The 20,062-nt window shown below is 37.2% G+C and overlaps 1 long non-coding RNA gene across 2 annotated transcripts in view; it reads left to right on the plus strand.

Moving 5' to 3' along the window:
- Nucleotides 1-20,062, plus strand: part of LOC307187210 — a 219,448-nt gene that overhangs the window by 140,262 nt on the left and 59,124 nt on the right. The window contains exon 3 of one of the 2 annotated variants that reach the window (XR_013828552.1): nucleotides 8,351-8,427. The exons of the other annotated variant lie outside the window; for it this stretch is intronic. This is a non-coding gene — a long non-coding RNA (uncharacterized lncRNA). Of the gene's footprint in view, nucleotides 1-8,350; nucleotides 8,428-20,062 lie in introns of those variants that run through there. 2 annotated transcript variants of the gene reach the window in all.

Below are 20,062 nucleotides of genomic sequence, written 5' to 3' on the forward strand. Positions count from 1 at the left end.
CATTTCCCAAAGACTGCACCCAGTTCTAATGCTGGGTGAGACAAAATTCACTAGAGCACCAACAATATACAATAATAAAATGCCCTCTAATACAGACCCTGCCTCTCCAACAGTCAGGAGGCCATTCAAGTCAGCCCTGGCTCCCTATTCTCCTGTAGAATCTTTTCCTTGCCACTTTGTGAGCCTAGGGAGGTAACAGGAGCAGTGCTATCCTTTGTACTCCTTTTGAGCCTCTGAAGACTGGTATAATCAGATTTGTGCTACAAGATTTCAGCTGAGAAATGGACTGAGAAATTTCAGCATGAGAATCTGAGAAGTCAGAATTTATCTTATGTTGGTCAGTTTGCTTAAAAGCATCTAACTCTGTGTCCATAATTTCCTATTGTCCTCAGACAATTCAAAGAATTCAACTAATATCCTCAACTGACTTTTAGCATTTAAGAAACTAGTTTTCAGTTTAAGACTACATTGGTGCACGTACAAGTACTATCCTACTTGGAAAAGTTACTGGTTTCTGTTTGCTAAAAGAAAGTTTTCCTTCTCTAATTCGAACTGAATGTTTTCTTTGACTGTCTTGTCTTAAATATATTAACAAATACATTAACAAATGCATCAGTTTATGTATTCAATAAATATATGCTTAAAAAGTCTACTTCCGGATACAATTAAAAAATCTGTTTTAGATCTCATTTTTTTCCTAATTCAGTCAATAAATTATAATGCATAATGTGTTTGTGTCATGATCCTGTTTTATTTGAATTTCTTTAGTCTTATGACAGCTTAATCACACATGAATGTAGACCAAGTTATAGAATATAAATTAAAACATACTAATCAAAATCTTTGTGTAAAAACACAATTGATCATGCAATGGCAGCCATAGAATTTGTTTGTAAAGTGGCTTGAAATGTGATAGTTTGTTGGAAACTGAAATAATAGGAAAAAATACTGGTATCTACCCCAGGTTCCTGCCACAGAGATCCTGAAACGCTTGTAGTTTCCTTAGCACTAGGTGCATCTTTTGTTCTAGTATTTGGTCTTTGACCATGGTTCCTAACAGGGTTCCTGAAATCCTTGTAATTTCCTGAGTGATAGGGGTGTCTTTTGTGTTTTGTTTGTTTGTTTATTTGTTTTTGTATTTTATTTTATTATTATAGCAGGTTCTTATTAGTTATCTATTTTATACATATTAGTGTATATATGTCAATCTCAATCTCCCAATTCATCCCACCAACACCACCCTCCACCCTGCTTTCCCCCTTAGTTTTCATACATTTGTTCTCTACATCTGTGTCCCTATTTCGGCCTTGCAAACCAGTTAATCTGTACTAATTTTCTAGATTCCACATATATGCATTAATATACAATATTTGTTTTTCTCCTTCTGACTTACTTCACTCTGTATGACAGACTCTAGCTCCATCCACGTCTCTACAAATGACCCAGTTTCATTCATTTTTATGGCTGAGTAATATTCCATTGTATATATGTACCACATCTTCTTTATCCATTTGTCTGTTGATGGACATCTAGGTTGCTTCCATGTCCTGACTATTGTAAATAATGCTGCAGTGAACATTGGGGTACATGTGTCTTTTTGAATTATGGTTTCCTCTGGGTATATGCCCAGTAGTGAGAATGCTGGGTCATATAGTAATTCTATTTTTAGTTTTTTAAGGAACCTCCATACTGTTCTCCATAGTGGCTGTATCAATTTACATTCCCACCAACAGTGCAAGAGTGTTCCCTTTTCTCCACACCTTCTCCAGCATTTGTTGTTTGTAGATTTTCTGATGATGCCCATTCTAACTGGTGTGAGGTGATACCTCATTGTAGTTTTGATTTGCATTTCTCTAATAATTAGTGATGTTGAGCAGCTTTTCATGTGCCTCTTGGCGATCTGCATGTCTTCTTTGGAGAAATGTCTATTTAGGTCTTCTGCCCATTTTTTGGTTGGGTTGTTTGTTGTTTTAACATTGAGCTACATGAGCTCTTTATATATTTTGGAGATTAATTCTTTGTCCATTTATTCGTTTGAAAATATTTTCTCCCATTCTGAGGGCTGTCTTTTCATCTTCTTTATAGTTTCCTTGGCTGTGCAAAATATTTTAAGTTTCATTAGGTCCTGTTTGTTTATTTTTGTTTTTATTTCCATTACTCTGGGAAGTGGGTCAAAAAAGATCTTACTGTGATTTATGTCAAAGTGTGTTCTTCCTATGTTTTCCTCTAAGAGTTTGATAGTATCTGGTACATTTAGGTCTTTAATCCATTTTGAGTTTGTTTTTTTGTGTGTGGTGTTAGGGAGTGTTCTAATTTCATTCTTTTACATGCAGCTGTCCAGTTTTCCCAGCACCACTTATTGAAGAGACTGTCTTTTCTCTATTGTATATCCTTGCTTCCTTTGTCATAGATTAGTTGACCATAGGGGCGTCGGCTTACCTCTGGGCTTTCTATCCTATTCCATTGATCTATATATCTGTTTTTGTGCCAGTACCATACTGTCTTGATTACTGTAGCTTTGTAGTATAGTCTGAAGTCAGGGAGTCTGATTCCGCCAGCTCCATTTTTTTCCCTCAAGATTGCTTTGGCCATTTGGGGTCTTCTGTGTCTCCAAACAAATTTTTTGTTCTAGTTCTGTAAAAAATGAAGGGATTGCATTAAATCTGTAGATTGCTTTGGGTAGTATAGTCATTTTCACAATATTGATTCTTCCAATCCAAGAACATGGTATATCTCTCCATATGATTGTGTCATCTTTGATTTCTTTCATCAGTGTCTTATAGTTTTCTGAGTACAGGTCTTTTATCTCCTTAGGTAGGTTTATCCCTAGATATTTTACTCTTTTTGTTGCAGTGGTGGATGGGATTGTTTCCTTAATTTCTCTTTCTGATCTTTTGTTGTTAGTATGTAGGAATGTAGGAGATTTCTGTGCATTAATTTTGTATCATGCTACTTTACCAAATACATTGATTAGCTCTAGTAGTTTTCTGGTGGTACCTTTAGGATTCTCTATATATAGTATCATGTCATCTGCAAACAGTGACAGTTTTACTTCTTCTTTTCTAATTTGGATTCCTTTTATTTCTTTTTCTCCTCTAATTGCTGTGGCTAAAACTTCCAAAACTGTGTTGAATAATAGTGGTGAGAGTGGGCATCCTTGTCTTATTCCAGATTTTAGAGGAAATGGTTTCAGTTTTTCACCATTGAGAATGATGTTGGCTGTGGGTTTGTCATATATGGCCTTTATTACATTGAGGTAAGTTCCTTCTGTGCCTGTTTTCTGGAGAGTTTTGTCATAAATGGGTGTTGAATTTTGTCTAAAACTTTTTCTGCATCATTGAGATTATCATATGGTTTTTATCTTTCAGTTTGTTAATATGATGTATCACATTGATTGATTTGCTTATATTGAAGAATCCTTGCATTCCTGAGATAAACCCCACTTGATCATGGTGTATGATTCTGGATTCTGTTTGCTAGTATTTTGTTGAGGATTTTTGCGTCTATATTCATCAGTGATATTGGTCTGTAATTTTGTTTTTTTGTAGTATCTTTGTCTGGTTTTGGTATCAGGGTGATAGTGGCCTTGTAGAATGAGTTTGAGAGTGTTCCTTCCTCTGAAATTTTTGGAAGAGTTTGAGAAGGATGGGTTTTAACTTTTCTCTAAATGTTTGATAGAATTCACCTGTGAAGCCACCTGGTCCTGGAGTTTTGTTTGTTGGAAGATTTTTAATCACAGTTTCAATTTCATTACTTGTGATCGGTCTGTTCGTATATTCTGTTTCTTCCTCATTCAGTCTTGGAAGCTTATACACCTTTCTAACAATTTATCCATTTCTTCCAGGTTGTCCATTTTATTGACATAGAGGTGCTTATAGTAGGCTCTCATGATACTTTGTATTGCTGCAGTGTCCGCTGTAACTTCTCATTTTTCATTTCTAATTTTATTGATTTGAGTACTCTCCCTCTTTTTCTTGATGAGTCTGGCTAAAGGTTTATCAATTTTGTTTATCTTCTCAAAGAATCAGCTATTAGTTTTGTTGATCTTTGCTATTATTTTCTTTGTTTCTATTTCATTTATTTCTGCTCTGATCTTTATGATTTCTTTCCTTCTGGTAACTTTAAGTTTTGTTTATCTTTCTCTAGTTGCTTTAGGTGTAAAGTTAGATTGTTTATTTGAGATGTTTCTTGTTTCTTGAGGTAGGCTTGTATTGCTGTAAACTTCCCTCTTAGAACTTTTTGCTGCATCCCATAGGTTTGGATCATTGTGTTTTCATTGTCATTTGTCTTTAGGTACTTTTTTTTTTTTTTTTTTTGGTGGTATGTGGGCCTCTCACTGTTGTGGCATCTCCCGTTGCGGAGCACAGGCTCCGGTCGTGCAGGCTCAGTGGCCATGGCTCACAGGCCCAGCTGCTTCACAGCATGTGGGATCTTCCCGGATCAGGGCACGAACCCATGTCCCCTGCATCGGCAGGTGGACTCTCAACCACTGCACCACCAGGGAAAACCTCTAGGTATTTTTTGATTTCCTCTGATTTCTTAATTGATCCATTGGTTATGTAGTAACATATTGTTTATCGTCCATGTGTTTGTGCTTTTTACATTTTTTTCCCTGTAATTTATTTCTAATCTCATAGCGTTGTGGTCTGCAAAGGTGATTGTTATGATTTCAACTTTCTTAAATTTATGGAGGCTTGATTTGTGACCCAAGATATCATTTATCCTGGAGAATGAACCATGTGCACTTGAGAAGAAAGTGTAATCTGCTGTTATCGGATGGAATATCCTATAAATATCAATTAAATCTGTCTGGTCTATTGTGTCATTTAAAGCTTGTGTTTCCTTATTAATTTTCTGTCTTGATGATCTGTCCATTGGTGTAAATGAGGTGTTATAGTCCCCCACTATTATCGTGTTACTGTAATTTTCCTCTTTTATAGCTGTTAACATTTTCCTTATGTAACGAGAGGATCCTATGTTTCGTGCATATATGTTTATAATTGTTATATCTTCTTAGATTGATCCCTTGATCATTATGCAGTGTCCTTCCTTGTCTATTGTAACATTTTTTATTTTAAAGTCTATTTTATCTGATATGAGTATTGTTACTCTGGCATTCTTTTGATTTTCATTTGCATGGAATATCTTTTTCCATCCCCTCACTTTCAGTCTGTATGTGTCCCTAGGTCTGAAGTGGGTCTCTTGTAGACAGCATATGTATGGGTCTTGTTTCTGTATCCATTAAGTGAGCCTGTGTCTTTTGGTTGGAGCATTTAATCCATTCACATTTAAGGTAGTTCTCTATATGCATGTTCCTGTTACCATTTTCTTAATTGTTTTGTGTTTGTTTTTGTAGGTCCCTTTCTTCTCTTGGGTTTCCCACTTAGAGAAGTTCCTTTAGCATTTGTTGTAGAGCTGGTTTGGTGGTGCTGAATTCTCTTAGCTTTTGCTTGTCTGTAAAACTTTTGATTTTTCTGTCGTATCTGAATGAGATCATTTCCAGGTAGAGTAATCTTGGTTGTAGATTCTTCCCTTTCAACACTTTAAATATATCCTGACACTTCCTTCTGGCTTGTACAGTTTCTGTTGAGAAATCAGCTCTTAACCTTATGCGAGTTCCCTTGTGTGTTATTTGTCATTTTTCCCTTGTTGCTTTTAATAATTTTTCTTTTTTCTTTTTGTCAGTTTAATTACTATGTGTCTCGGCATGTTTCTCCTTGGGTTTATCCTGCCTGGGACTCTCTGCGTTTCCTGGACCTGGATGGTTATTTCCTTTCCTGTGTTAGGGATGTTTTCAACTATAATCTCTTCAAATATTCCCTGGCATCCTTTCTCTCTCTCTTGTCCTTCTGGGACCCCTGTAATGTGAATGTTGGTGCATTTAATGTTGTCCCAGAGATCTCTTAAGTTGTCTTCATTTCTTTTCATTCTTTTATCTTTATTCCATTCCTTGGCAGTGAATTCCACCATTCTGTCTTCCAGGTCACTTATCTGTTCCTCTGCATCAGTTATTCTGCTATTGTTTCCTTCTAGTGTATTTTTCATTTCAGTTATTGTATTGTTCATCTCTGTTTGTTTGTTCTTTAATTCTTCTGGGTGTATGTTCTTTAATTCTTCTAGTTCTTTGTTAAACATTTCTTGCATTTTCTCAGTCTTTGTCTCCATTCTTTTTCCAAGGTCCTGGATCATCTTCCCTATCATTATTCTGAATTCTTTTTCTGGAAGGTTGTCTATCTCCACTTCATTTAGTTGTTTTTCTGGGGTTTTATCTTGTTCCTTCATCTGGTACGAAGTCCTCTGCCTTTTCAATTTGTCTGTCTTTCTGTGAATGTGGTTTTGTTCCACAGGCTGCAGGATTGTAATTCTTTGTGCTTCTGCTGTCTGCCCTCTGGTAGATGCGTCTATCTAAGAGACTTGTACAAGCCTCCTGATGGGAGGGACTGCTGGTGGGTAGAGCTTGTTGTTGCTCTGGTTGGCAGAGCTCAGTAAAACTTTAATGCGCTTGTCTGATAATGGGTGGGGCTGGGTTCCCTCCCTGTTGGTTGTTTGGCCTGAGGCGACCCAGCACTGGAGACTGCAGGCTCTTTGGTGGGGCTAATGGTGCACTCCAGGAAGGCTTATGCCAAGGAGTACTTCCCAGAACTTCTGCTGCCAGTGTCCTTGTCCCTGTAGTGAGCCACAGCCACCCCCTGCCTCTGCAGACCCTCCAACACTAGCCGGTAGGGCTGGTTCAGTCACCTATGGGGTCTCTGCTCCTTCCACCTGGGTCCTGATCACACACTACTTTGTGTGTGCCTCCAAGAGTGGAGTCTCTGTTTTTCCCATTCCTCTTGAAGCCTGCAATCAAATCCCACTAACCTTCAAAGTCTGAATCTCTGGGAATTCCTCCTCCCATTGCCAGATGTCCAGGTCGGGAAGCCTGACATGGGGCTTAGATTCTTCACTCCAGTGGGTGGCTTTCTGTAGTATAATTGTTCTCCAGTTTGTGAGTCACCCACCCAGTGGTTACGGGATTTTATTTTATTGTGATTGCACCACTCCTACTGTCTCATTGCGGCTTCTCCTTTGTCTTTGGATGTGGGGTATAGTTTTGGTGAGTTCCAGTGTCTTTCTGTTGATTGTTCAGCAGTTAGTTGTGATTCCAGTGCTTGCTCTCGCAAGAGATAGTGAGCTCACGTCCTTCTACTCTGTCATCTTGAACCAATTTCCCTCGTCTTTTGTTTTTATGAGGCAGCTCTGGGCTGGCTCCTGGATGGGGGCTGGTCACCAGAAAGACTAAGCCATGATTAGAAGCTTGGGATTTTCAGGCTGTCCCCACACCCCACCCCCATTCTCCACATAGAGGAGAGGGGCTGGAAATGGAGTAACTTGATTTTCCTATGTGATCTTTCGTAAAATCTCAATACTGTGGGGTTTAGGGAGCTTTTAGGTCAGTGATCTCATCCACGTACAGCGAAGGTGATATACCCCAACTCCATGCTAACAGAAACTCCTGTGTTCAGGACACTCCCAGACCTCGCCATTTGTATCTGTCTTTTCATCTGGCTGTCCATCTGTATCTTTTATTATTTCCTTTAATCAGTGGTAAATGTAAGTAATTTCTGTTAGCTGCTCTACCAAGTAATTAAATTCAAGGAGCAGGCAGTCATGGGAACCTCAAATTTATAGCCAATTTATACAGAGTTGTGAGTAAGCAGGGGACCTGCTACTTGCAATTGACATCTGAAATGGGGGCTAGTCTTGTGGGGCTGAGCCCTTAACCTGTGGGATTTGACACTATCTCCAGGTAGTGTCAGAATTGAGTTAAACTGTAAGACATCCAGCTGGTATCATGGAGAATTGCTTCCTTTGGGGGGAAAAAATCCCCGCACATCTGGTGTCAGAAATGTAAGAGTAAAGGAGAAACACAGGAGGTAGGATGAACTAAGTTTTTCTAAAAAGAAACATAAACATGTGAGAAATTAAAATGCTTTCATTAATTGACATCCTTATATTAGCTGTCAGTTACAAATGCAGCCTACATGATGCTGCTAGGATATTGTAAAGAAAAACATCACATTTGCTCTTAATGATTTTGGAAATGCAAGGTCAAATTCGTATATTAAAATCTTATATTCTGTACTAAAAATTGTTTCCTATTTTGAAAGTGGCTCCTAAGACATGGCTTGCCCTTAATTAGTATATGGGCTAAGTGCATAGGCTATCTTTGGTTTCAGAGTAGGAGAAAAAATATTATAGAAAACAACTTTGGAATACTATTCCCCTAAATTCATAGTTCTTCTTAAACTAAAAATATTAGTCAATATTGTTCACATTTTTTTTGATTATTTTTTGGAAAAATCTCACCCAGAAACCAGCTTGTAGAGCAGATGACATTGGCTGCCCTTGTTGAAGCACCTGACTGAAACATCTAGATTGATGCCCAGAGCCGTTTTTCCCCCAAGGCGAGTCCTTTCAACGGGAAGTGAGGTTGTGTGCATTAAAGAACAATTTGAAAAACATTGGTATAGATTGTTGATAACTTCTGACTGGTACCAAGTTTTACAAGTAAAAATACATAACAGCCTTTTAAGTAAATTCAAACTTTCAGATATGAGTTAAAATTACACCTTCATAAATTCAACCCTTTGTCACATTAACTTAATTTTCATCTTTCTACTTAAGAATAATATTTACTCTCTCCTGTGATGATTTCAAATGTTGAAAAAAATTGTTCCTAGCAATCTCTGAATGATATCCTAGAAAGCTGTTTGGGGAATTTGTGTTAAAAATTCTATATTATGTCTTGTATGGGGGCATTTTAATCTTTCTATATTATCTACTGCAGAGTTTTTCAGATAAGGGAAAGAAACAGAACAAAATTAAATCTATTTTTCCCAAGTCCCCATAGGGTCTTTGCTAACCCTATGATATACTTTTGGATTGTTTTTCTTATTTATTTATTCAACAAATATCTGTGGACTGTCTAATATATGCCAGATTCTATTCTAGGTAACAGAATATGACAACAAAATATTCGAAAATTCTTGACTGTATAAAACTTACATTCTAGTAGGAAGAGGTTGTCAATAAACAGACACAAATTTAAAAACACTGTATATATAATTATATATACATACTATAGCTATGTATAGTACGTATATATACATAGTATGTAGATATATCATATATATATACATGTATGATATGGGCTATGGAGAAAAATATAAATAAAGCATGAAAATGAGAATATTATATGAGGGAGAGATTGTGTAATCTTAAAGTAGGCTGGTAATGCTTCACTGTAGTGATGTTTGAACAAAGACTCTAAGGAGGTGAGAGTGAGCTTTGCCAACAATTGTGGGAAGAGGATTCTAGGCAGCTAAAACAGTAAGTGTAGAGACCCCGAGATGGGAGATACCTCAGCATTCATGTTTCAAATAGATCTGAGAGGTTGTTGTGCTTGAGCACATGAACGAGAGCCAGAGCCTTCGAGTGGAGGCTGGTGAAGCACTGGGAGGATGGTTACACATGCACTGAGTTGAGCATCATAAGGACCTTAGCTTTTATTGTGAGTGATATGAGAAGGTGTTAAAGGATTTTGAGCAGAGAAGCATGTTCTCACTCCTGTTTTAAAAGGCTCACTCTGACTTCTGTATTGGAAATTAAGAATAAAAGGGGATCAGGGCAGAAAAAGGGGGACTAGTTAGTAGGCTATTGTAATAATCCAGGCCAAAGGTTTGGATGACATGGGCCAGGGTGGCAACAGGAGAGGTAGGTGGTGAGCCAAGGTCAGATTCTGAATCCATTTTGAAAAAAGCCTGTCAGACTTTCTGATGACTTGGGTGTGGGATATGAGACAAAGACAAACTCTAACTCCCTCCTTTCTGTTAAACATTACAAAACATTTGTGTGCAAAATTGTTTGTAAATAAAGTTATAACCATATAGAGCAATTTCCTTATAAACCTGAACCATGAAAAACCTTGGCATGGAAAATACTCATACAACTGTCTGAATGAGAAATGAGCCTGATAATATTAGGAAGAAAAAATATTTTTAAAAATGAAATGTTATTTATAGATAAATATCCTCACCCATATGTATATATACATACACACCCAGAGTTCTGTGAGGGCACAAAAACAGCAGCTGGCAAGGAGTGAGAATTTTTTTAATTTTAATTTTCTGATTATAGCACAGAGATATATAAATATTTAATATATTATGCTGTATCATAGTAAATTCAGAAATTTAATATTGTTTTTATATGCTACTATTTCATATTCAAATACATTTTGAATTATTAAATTAGGAGAACTTTAAGTACTCTGACTTAGGGTTTAAAATCAAGTGTTGAATACAGTTAAGATAAGTTAAAGACAGTAAATAGCTGCTGCGGTTGTAAACCACGTATAGTTATCTGTTATAATTCAGATTGCTACACTCTTGCTACATTATTCCCATAAAAATGCAATTTTAAAATTATTTGGAGGGGGGTGGAGTCAAGATGGCATACTAGGAGGACACAGAATTCGTGTCTCCTCAGAACTAGGGCACCTACCAGACCCTGGTAGGGGACTATGGACACCTAAGGGGATGGGAGGAACCCCCAGTGACCTGTTGTTTCAATTATAGTCTTATTTTTCCTACTATACTTTTTATCTTTCTAATTTTATTTTGTTTCTTATTCTTTGATATTGTACTGCTCCTTTTTTTCTTTCTTCCTTTTTTTTTTTTCCACTCCACAAAGCTTGTGGGATCTTGGTTCCCAGGCTGGAGGTTGGGCCTGAGCTCCTGTGGTGAGGTTTGAGTCCAAACCACTGGACTAACAGAGAACTTCAGACCCCAGGGAATATCAATCGGAGTGACGCCTCCCAGAGGTCCTCATCTCAGCACCAATACCTAGCTCTATCCAACTGCCTGCCAGCTCCAGGGCTGGACGTCTCAGGCCAAACAACCAGGAAGACAGGAATACAGCACCACCAATTAAAAAAAAAAAAAAAAAAAAGAAAACGACAAAAAAATTTGTTACAGACGAAAGAGCAAGGTAAATATCTACAAGACCAAATAAATGAAGATGAAATAGGCAACCTACCTGAAAAAGAATTCTCAGTAATGATAGCAAAGATGATCCAAAATCTCAGAAACAGAATGGAGAAAATACAAGAAACATTTAAAAAGGATCTAGAAGAACTAAAGAGCAAACAGTGATTAACAACACAATTACCGAAACTAAAAATATTCTAGAAGGAATCAATAACAGAATAACTGAGGCAGAAGAATGGATAAGTGAGCTAGAATATAAAAAGGTGTAAATAACTTGCAGGGAGCAGAATAAAGAAAAAAGAATGAAAAGAATTGAGGACAGTTTCAGAGACCTCTGGGACAACATTAAACGCACCAACATTCGAATTACAGGGGTCCCAGAAGAAGAAGAGGAAAAGCAAGGGTCTGAGAAAGTGTTTGCAGAGATTATAGTTGAAAACATTCCTAATACGGGAAAGGAAATAGCCAATCAAGTCCAGGAAGCACAGAGACTACCATACAGGATAAAGCCAAAGAGAAACACGCCAAGACATATTAATCAAACTATCAAAAATTAAATACAAAGAAAAAATATTGAAAGTAGCAAGAGAAAAGCAACAAATAATATACAAGGGAATCCCCATAAGGTTAACAGCTGATTGTTCAGCAGAAACTCTTCAAGCCATAAAGATAGTGGCAGGACATATTTAAAGTGATGACAGGGAAAAACCTACAACCAAGATTACTCTACCTGGCAAGGATCTCATTCAGGTTCAACGGAGAAATTTAAACCTTTATAGACAAGCAAAAGTTAAGAGAATTCAGCACCACCAAAGCAGCTTTACAACAAATGCTAAAGGAACTTCTCTAGGCAGGAAACACAAGAGAAGGAAAAGACCTACAATAACAAACCCCAAACAATTAAGAAAATGGGAATATGAACATACATATTGATGATTACCTTAAATGTAAATGAATTAAATGCTCCAACCAAAAGACACAAATTGGCTGAATGGATACAAAAACAAGACCCATATATATGCTGTCTACAAGAGACCCACTTCAGACTTAGGGATACATACAGACTGAAAGTGAGGGGATGGAAAAAGATATTCCATGCAAATGGAAATCAAAAGGAAGCTGGAGTAGCAATTCTCATATCAGAAAAAATAGACTTTAAAATAAAGACTATTACAAGAGTCAAAGAAGGACACTACATAATGATCAAGGGATCAATCCAAGAAGATATAACAATTGTAAATATTTATGCACCCAACACAGGAGCACCTCAATACATAAGACAAATGCTAACAGCCATAAAAGGGGAAATTGACAGTAACACAGTAATAGTAGGGGATTTTAATACCCCACTTTTACCAATGGACAGGTCGTCCAAAATGAAAATAAATAAGGAAACACAAGCTTTAAATGACACATTAAACAAGAAGGACTTAATTGGTATTTATAGGATATTCCATCCAAAAACAACAGAAAACACTTTTTCTCAACTGCTCATGGAAAAATCACCACGATAGACCATATCTTGCATCAAAAATCAAGCCTTGGTAAATTTAAGAAAATTGAAATTGTATCAAGTATCTTTTCTGACCACAACGCTAGGAGACTAGATATCAATTACAGAAAAACAAAAAATAAAACTGTAAAAAATACAAACATATGTAGGCTAAACAATACATTACTAAACAACCAAGAGATCCCTGAAGAAATCAAAAAATACCTAGAAAAAAATGACAATGAAAACATGATGACCCAAAACCTATGGGATGCAGCAAAAGCAATTCTAAGAGGGAAGTTTATAGCAATACTATCCTACCTCAAGAAACAAGAAAAATCTCAAATAAACAACCTAAACTTACACCTATAGAAATTAGAGAAAGAAGAACAAAAAAACCTCAAAGTTAGCAGAAGGAAAGAAATGATAAAGAGCAGATCAGAAATAAATGAAAAAGAAATGGAAGAAACAATAGCAAAGATCAATAAAACTACAATCTGGTAGTTTGAGAAGATAAACAAAATTGATAAACCATTAGCCAGACTGATCAAGAAGAAAAGGGAAAAAACTCATATCAACAGAATTAGAAATGAAAAAGGAGACGTAACAACTGATGTTGCACAAATACAAAGGATCATGAGAGATTACTACAAGAAACCATATGCCAATAAAATGGACAACCTGGAAGAAATGAACAAATTCTTAGAAAAGCACAACCCTTCCAAGAGTGAACCAGGAAGAAATAGAAAATATAAACAGACATATCACAAGCTCTGAAATTGAAACAGTGATTAAAAATCTTCCAACAGGGCTTCCCTGGTGGCACAGTGGTTGAGAATCTGCCTGCCAGTGCAAGGGACACTCGAACACAGGTTCGAGCCCTGGTCTTGGAAGATCCCACATGACATGGAGCAATGGGGCCCATGAGCCACAATTACTGAGTCTGTGCGTCTGGAGCCTGTGCTCCACAAGAGACGCCGCAACAGTGAGAGGCCCATGCACCACAATGAATAGTGGCCCCAGCTTGCCGCAACTAGAGAAAGCCCTCTCACAGAAACGAAGACCCAACACAGCAAAAATAAAATAAATAAATAAATAAAAATTAAAAAAAAAAATCTTCCAACAAACCAAAGTGCAGGACTAGATGGCTTCACAGGTGAATTCTATCAAACATTTAGAGAAGAGCTAACACCTATCCTTCTCAAACTCCTCCAAAATATAGCAGAGGGAGGAACACTCCCAAACTCATTCTACGAGGCCACCATCACCCTGATACCAAAACCAGACAAGGATGTCACAAAGAAAGAAAGCTACAGGCCAATATTACTGATGAACATAGATGCAAAAATTCTCAACAAAATACTAGCAAACAGAATCCAACAACACATTAAAAGGATCATACACTGTGATCAAGTGGGGTTTATCCCAGGAATGCAAGGATTCTTCAGTATACACAAATCATTCAACGTGATACACCATATTAACAAATTGAAAGCTAAAAACCATCTGATAATCTCAATAGATGCAGAAAAAGGTTTTGACAAAATTCAACACCCATTTATGATAAAACCTCTCTAGAATGTAGGCATAGAGGGAACCTACCTCAACATAATAAAGGCCATATATGACAAACCCACAGCCAACATCATTCTCAGTGGTGAAAAACTGAAACCATTTCCTCTAAGATCAGGAACAAGACAAGGTTGCCCACTCTCACCAGTATTATTTAACATAATTTTGGACGTTTTAGCCACAGGAATCAAAAAAGAAAAAGAAATAAAAGGGATCTAAATCAGAAAAGAAGAAGTAAAGCTGTCACTGTTTGCAGATGACATGATGCTATACATAGAGAATCCTAAAGATGCTACCAGAAAACTGCTAGAAGTAATCAATGAATTTGGTAAAGTAGCAGGATATAAAATTAATGCACTAAAATCTCTTGCATTCCTATACACTAATGATGAAATATCTGAAAGAGAAATTAAAGAAACACTCCTATTTACCATTGCAAGAAAAAGAATAAAATACCTAGGAATAAACCTACCAAAGGAGACAAAAGACCTGTATTCCAAAATCTATAAGACACTGATCAAAGAAATTAAAGATGGTACAAACAGATGGAGAGATATACCATGTTCTTGGATTGGAGGAATCAACATTGTGAAAATGACTCTACTACCCAAAGCAATCTACAGATTCAATGCAATACCTATCAAACAACCAGTGGCATTTCTCACAGAACTAGAACAAAAATTTTCACAATTTGTATGGAAACACACAAGTCCCCAAATAGCCAAAACAATCCTGAGAAAGAAATACGGAGCTGGAGGAATCAGGCTCCCTGACTTCAGACTATACTACAAAGCTGCAGTAATCAAGACAGTATGGTACTGGCATATAGATCAATGGAACAGGATAGAAAGCCCAGAGATAAACCCATGCACCTATGGTCACCTTATCTTTGATAAAGGAGGCAAGAGTATACAATGGAGAAAAGAGAGCCTCTTCAGTAAATGGTGCTGGGTAAACTGGACAGCTACATGTAAAAGAATGAAATTAAAACACTTCCTAATACCATACACAAAAAATGGATTAAAGACCTAAATGTAAGGCCAGACACTATAAAACTCTTAGAGGAAAACATAGGCAGAACCCTCTATGACATAAATCACAGCAAGATCCTTTTTGACCCACCTCCTAGAGAAATGGAAATAATAACAAAAATAAACAAATGGGACCTAATGAAACTAAAAAGATTTTGCACAGCAAAGGAAACCAAAAACAAGATGAAAAGACAGCCCTCAGAATGGGAGAAAATATTTGCAAGTGAAGCAACTGACCAAGGTTTACTCTCCAAAATATACAAAGCAGCTCATGCAGCTCAATAACAAAAGAACAAACAACCCAATCCAAAAATGGGCAGAAGACCTTAATAGACATTTCTCCAAAGAAGATATACAGATTGCCAAAAAACACATGAAAAGATGCTCAATGTCACTAATCATTAGAGGAATGCAAATCAAAACTAAAATGAGGTATCACCTCACAGTGGTCAGAATGGCCATCATCAAAAAATCTATAAGCAATAAATAAATGCTGGAGAGGGTGTGGAGAAAAACAAACCCTCTTGCACTGTTGGTGGGAATGTAAATTGGTACAGCCACTATGGAGAACAGTATGGAGGTTCCTTAAAAAACTAAAAATAAAACTATCATATGACCCAGCAATCCCACTACTGGGCATATACCCTGAGAAAACCATAATTCAAAAAGAGTCATGTACCACAACGTTCATTGCAGCACTATTTACAATAGCCAGGACATGGAAGCAACCTAAGTGTCCACAGACAGATGAATGGATAAAGAAGATGTGGCACATATATACAATGGAATATTACTCAGCCATAAAAAGAAACAAAATTGAATATTTGTAGTGAGGTGGATGGACCTAGAGTGTGTCATACAGAGTGAAGTAAGTCAGAAAGAGAAAAACAGATACCGTATGCTAACATATATATATATGTAATCTGAAAAAAAATTGGCTCTGATGCACCTAGTGGCAGGACAGTAATAAAGACACAGACATAGAGAATGGACTTGAAGACACAGGGAGGGGGAAGGGTAAGCTGGGACGAAGTAACAGAGTAGCATTGACATATATACACTACCAAATGTAAAATAAATAGCTAGTGGGAAGCAGCTGAATGGCACAGGGAGATCAGCTCAGTGCTTTGTGACCACCTATAGGGGTGGGATAAGGAGGGTGGGAGGGAGATGCAAGAGGGAGGGGCTATGGGGATATACGTATGCATATAGCTGATTCACTTTGTTATATAGCAGAAACTAACACAACACTGTAAAGCAATTAAACACCAATAAAGATGTTTAAAAAAGAAAAGTGAGGCAGTTATCCAGATAGCTCAGCTAAATGCTCTCCCCTTAGCACCAAAATCCTTTTCCTAATTTAGATTCTTAAAGCAAATAAAATATTGCTCCCTTCAGTTTATCTAAAAACAAAAACAAAAACTGTTTGGAGTTCTAGATAATTTAATTGAAAAACAAAAACTGTTTGGAGTTCTAGATAATTTAATTGAAGTGCAAATATATTTTGCTTTTCTCAAAGATGAATCAGTTTGAGAGCTGTGTCTGTATGTATGTTTATGTATTTAACTTTATATATTACTTAGGTAATGATACTTCCTCATCAGTTTGAGGTCCCTTACTCTGAAAGATAAAAACACAATAAAATTAAGACATGGGTAAGTTTTAGTGGAATTAAGCACAAAATTTTTAATTCCTGATATTCTGGCAGCCGAAGTGAAGAGAGAAGCATTATAGATTGTGGCTGCTTCATTAGCTAACAAAAGAAGATAAAAATAAAGCTCTTTAGGGTCCATAAGCATTTTAGTTGGTCTGAACTTAAAGAGGAATATAACGTACTAGGTTTTAAGTAACCTCATTTGCTTGTGATGAACCATGCTTTTAATAGTAAAAGCTATGTGGAAAAATTGGATTCAGTTGAATTTAACAAACTTTTCTTGATGCTCATTTTCACACTAGGTTAAGAGTTGAGATAAAGAAAAAATATATAGAAGACCTTGCCCTCAAAACCAGTACTTTCGTATTGTTAGATGTTAAAGGGAGAGGGGGGAAGATGAGAGGCAATGAGAGGATTCTGTAGGCCACAACTCAAACAAATGCCTTAATCTTTACTCTTTTATGCAGGTAACGATTTCATGTGAAAAGTTTTATGTTGAATAAAAGGCATGTTGGGAATTGAATTTTTAAAATAACTTCACTCTGGCAATGTGTGAAGGATGGTTTATGTAAAAGCAGAAATTGAAATCAGGAAAGCCAGTTAAAAATCTATTCAAAAGTCTAGGCCAATATTGCTCAAAATATGGACCACAGTTGCCTGCATTAAAATCATCTGCTGCTAAGAAGGCAGTGTGAGATGTCTGGCTCCTGGCCAGAAACCTAAGTGTGATTCTTCCGGTCTGACCATGGGCAGTTACAAAGGATTTACCTGGCAGGCCCCTTGGGAGAAGCTGCACTCCCCAGCCAAGACTTTGTGTACAGACAGTGCATTATATCAAGGACTAACACCCCCTCCCCAAGCCCCCCCGCCCCCCAACTGACCATGCTGTTCCATGCAGCTGCATTCCCAGCCTGGATACCTGCAGTTGGAGGCCGCTTTATTAAGGATCTTCAGCAGAGGAATTCCTCAGGTGCCTCTGCCTGGACCTCCTTATCAGGGAAAGAGGGGCTCCTTGAAGACCATTTACTCCACTCTTATTCAGTACTCAGAACTTTTCCACTCCTAGTCTTTTCCTCCTGCCCCCAGGTCTCTGGGTCCATAAAACTGCAGGATCCCCATGTCTATACTGATCTACTTGTCCCTCAACTGGTGCCACTGAATGAAGAAACATGGATCAGGAGGGAAGTCAGTGGGCACTTTCTCCTGTTTAGCTTTTGCTCATACTATCCCAGTGAGCGATTCAAGGCTTGACTGTTACTTTCATTTTGTCTTGTCTTAATCAGCTACCTTGGCACCTGGCAGCTCAGCTTTCTCTGAAGCTCAGCTCAACCCTTGGTAGGGAGCTCTCCCCCAACAAACTAGTTTAGGATTTGGAGTAGCAGACCTAGGAATCTGCATATTTAACAAGCTACCCAGATAACTCTTTTGTATATTTTAGTAAAACACTGGTCAAATTAGTGGATGAAATGGGTCTAAACTCAGCCAGTGTTGGTGGATATGGGAAAAAGTTTCCAGACACTCAGCAGTTAGAGTGAGAATTAGAGACTTATTAAAATTATAGAAGAAAAATGAGTGAAAAATGAACTAACATCAACCAAAAGTGGAAATAGAGGAGAAGGAGCAGTATGGACATAATGAGTTTTTAGATATGTGTAGGATGTTCAGATATAAATTTTCATCTTGCAGTTGGATGAGTGGATATATGAACTTAGATCTTAGGAAAAATCTAGATGTGAAATAATAATTTGGAAGTTAGCAATATGTGTAGAGGTGGGGGGAGGTTAAAACCATGACAGTAAATAAGAAAACCAGGGAGATAGTATGGACTGAAATGAAGGTGGATCATGGAACCCAAGAAGCCATTTGATAAGCAGATGGAAGAAGTGTCCAGTGGAGGCTGAGAAGAATGGCCGCTGTTTTTCACAAGTATTTCTTTTATGGACTCTTGATAAATCCAAAAGTATAATTTGAAATTCCAACTCTGTGAAGGCATTTACTTAGGTAAGTCAAGTGATATTTCTCAGCTGCATAGTTTTTTGGAGATCTGTCTTCCTGTGGGCTCTCCCATGCCAATAATTTCAGCTGATTTTTTCACAAGAGATAGTTGCATAATAGATAACTCAAAATTAAGATTCTAGTCAAGAATGTGAATGTGGGTTTCCATTATTCTACCAACCAAAGTGGTAATGTGAGCATCTTCACCCCTAAATCTGTATTTATTACTATATATTGTGGTTTCAACTGAGGTAAATGATTGATAAGAGAATACAGAAATTTGCTTAGGGACCATTTAAATTTAATGAATTTCTTAGTAACATTTCCTGAAGTCTGTTTAATATTTTCTCTTGGAGACTATTCTGAGTATTCCTTGCTTCTTTTCAGTCTCTCAATAAATTGCATCAGTGATTTTTATCTCGTAAGTTGTCAGAATTGTTAGAATCTAAGCACTCTGAAGTACATTAAAATAAATATTAAAGAGTTATAAAATTTATAGGGTGAACTGGGCCAGGAGTAGTTTGTAGTAGTATATATTGCTTTTTAAGAAATCATTAGTAATATTGATAAGATGTCCAAATGCCCCAGATTGCTTGGAACTGAGGAGGTTCCCAGGATGGGTGACTTTCCGAGGATGGGTTTTGCGAGGGAAAAGTTTCTCACAAACTGGAACAAGTTGGTCACTCTATTAAAATACTCAAAATGCTAGAAGTTTGATTTCTTCTGTGTGTGCTTGTGTGTGTGTGTGTGTGTGTGTGTGTGTGTGTGTGTGCATGTGAGAGAGGGAGAAAGAGCACGAGCTCTGTTTTGCTCTCTGTCCCTCAAAATCCATACTCACATTTTTCTAAAATAATAGAGATTTAGTTGGGCATATGGTAACAAACTAAAGACATTTTTGGCCTCCCTTGCAGCTATGTGTGGCTATGTAACTACATTCTGGATAATGAGATGTCAGTGATAATGATTTGTGGAACTTCTGGGTTAGCTTCTCTAAGAAGGAAGCTGTTTGCCCTCCATTATCTCTTTCGTCTCATCCATGAGCTGAGAAGTGATGACTCATGGAACAGTCATCTTAGGTCCAGAAATGAAAGCCATGAAATCAGAACAGCAGGGCTACCCCAGTAGCCTTGGCTGATTCACATTTAAATAGTTATTATATGAATGAGAAACATATTCCTATTTTATTTTGAGGACTCTCAGTTATAGTAACTTATCCTATACCCTAAAACAGAGGGATTGTTGTCAAGATCCTTGGCTTCTGATTTCCGTGATCCATTTCTATTTCTTGTCT

The sequence above is a fragment of the Stenella coeruleoalba genome (assembly GCF_951394435.1).
Source record: "Stenella coeruleoalba genome assembly, chromosome: 5".
Classification (NCBI taxonomy): Eukaryota; Metazoa; Chordata; class Mammalia; order Artiodactyla; family Delphinidae; genus Stenella; species Stenella coeruleoalba.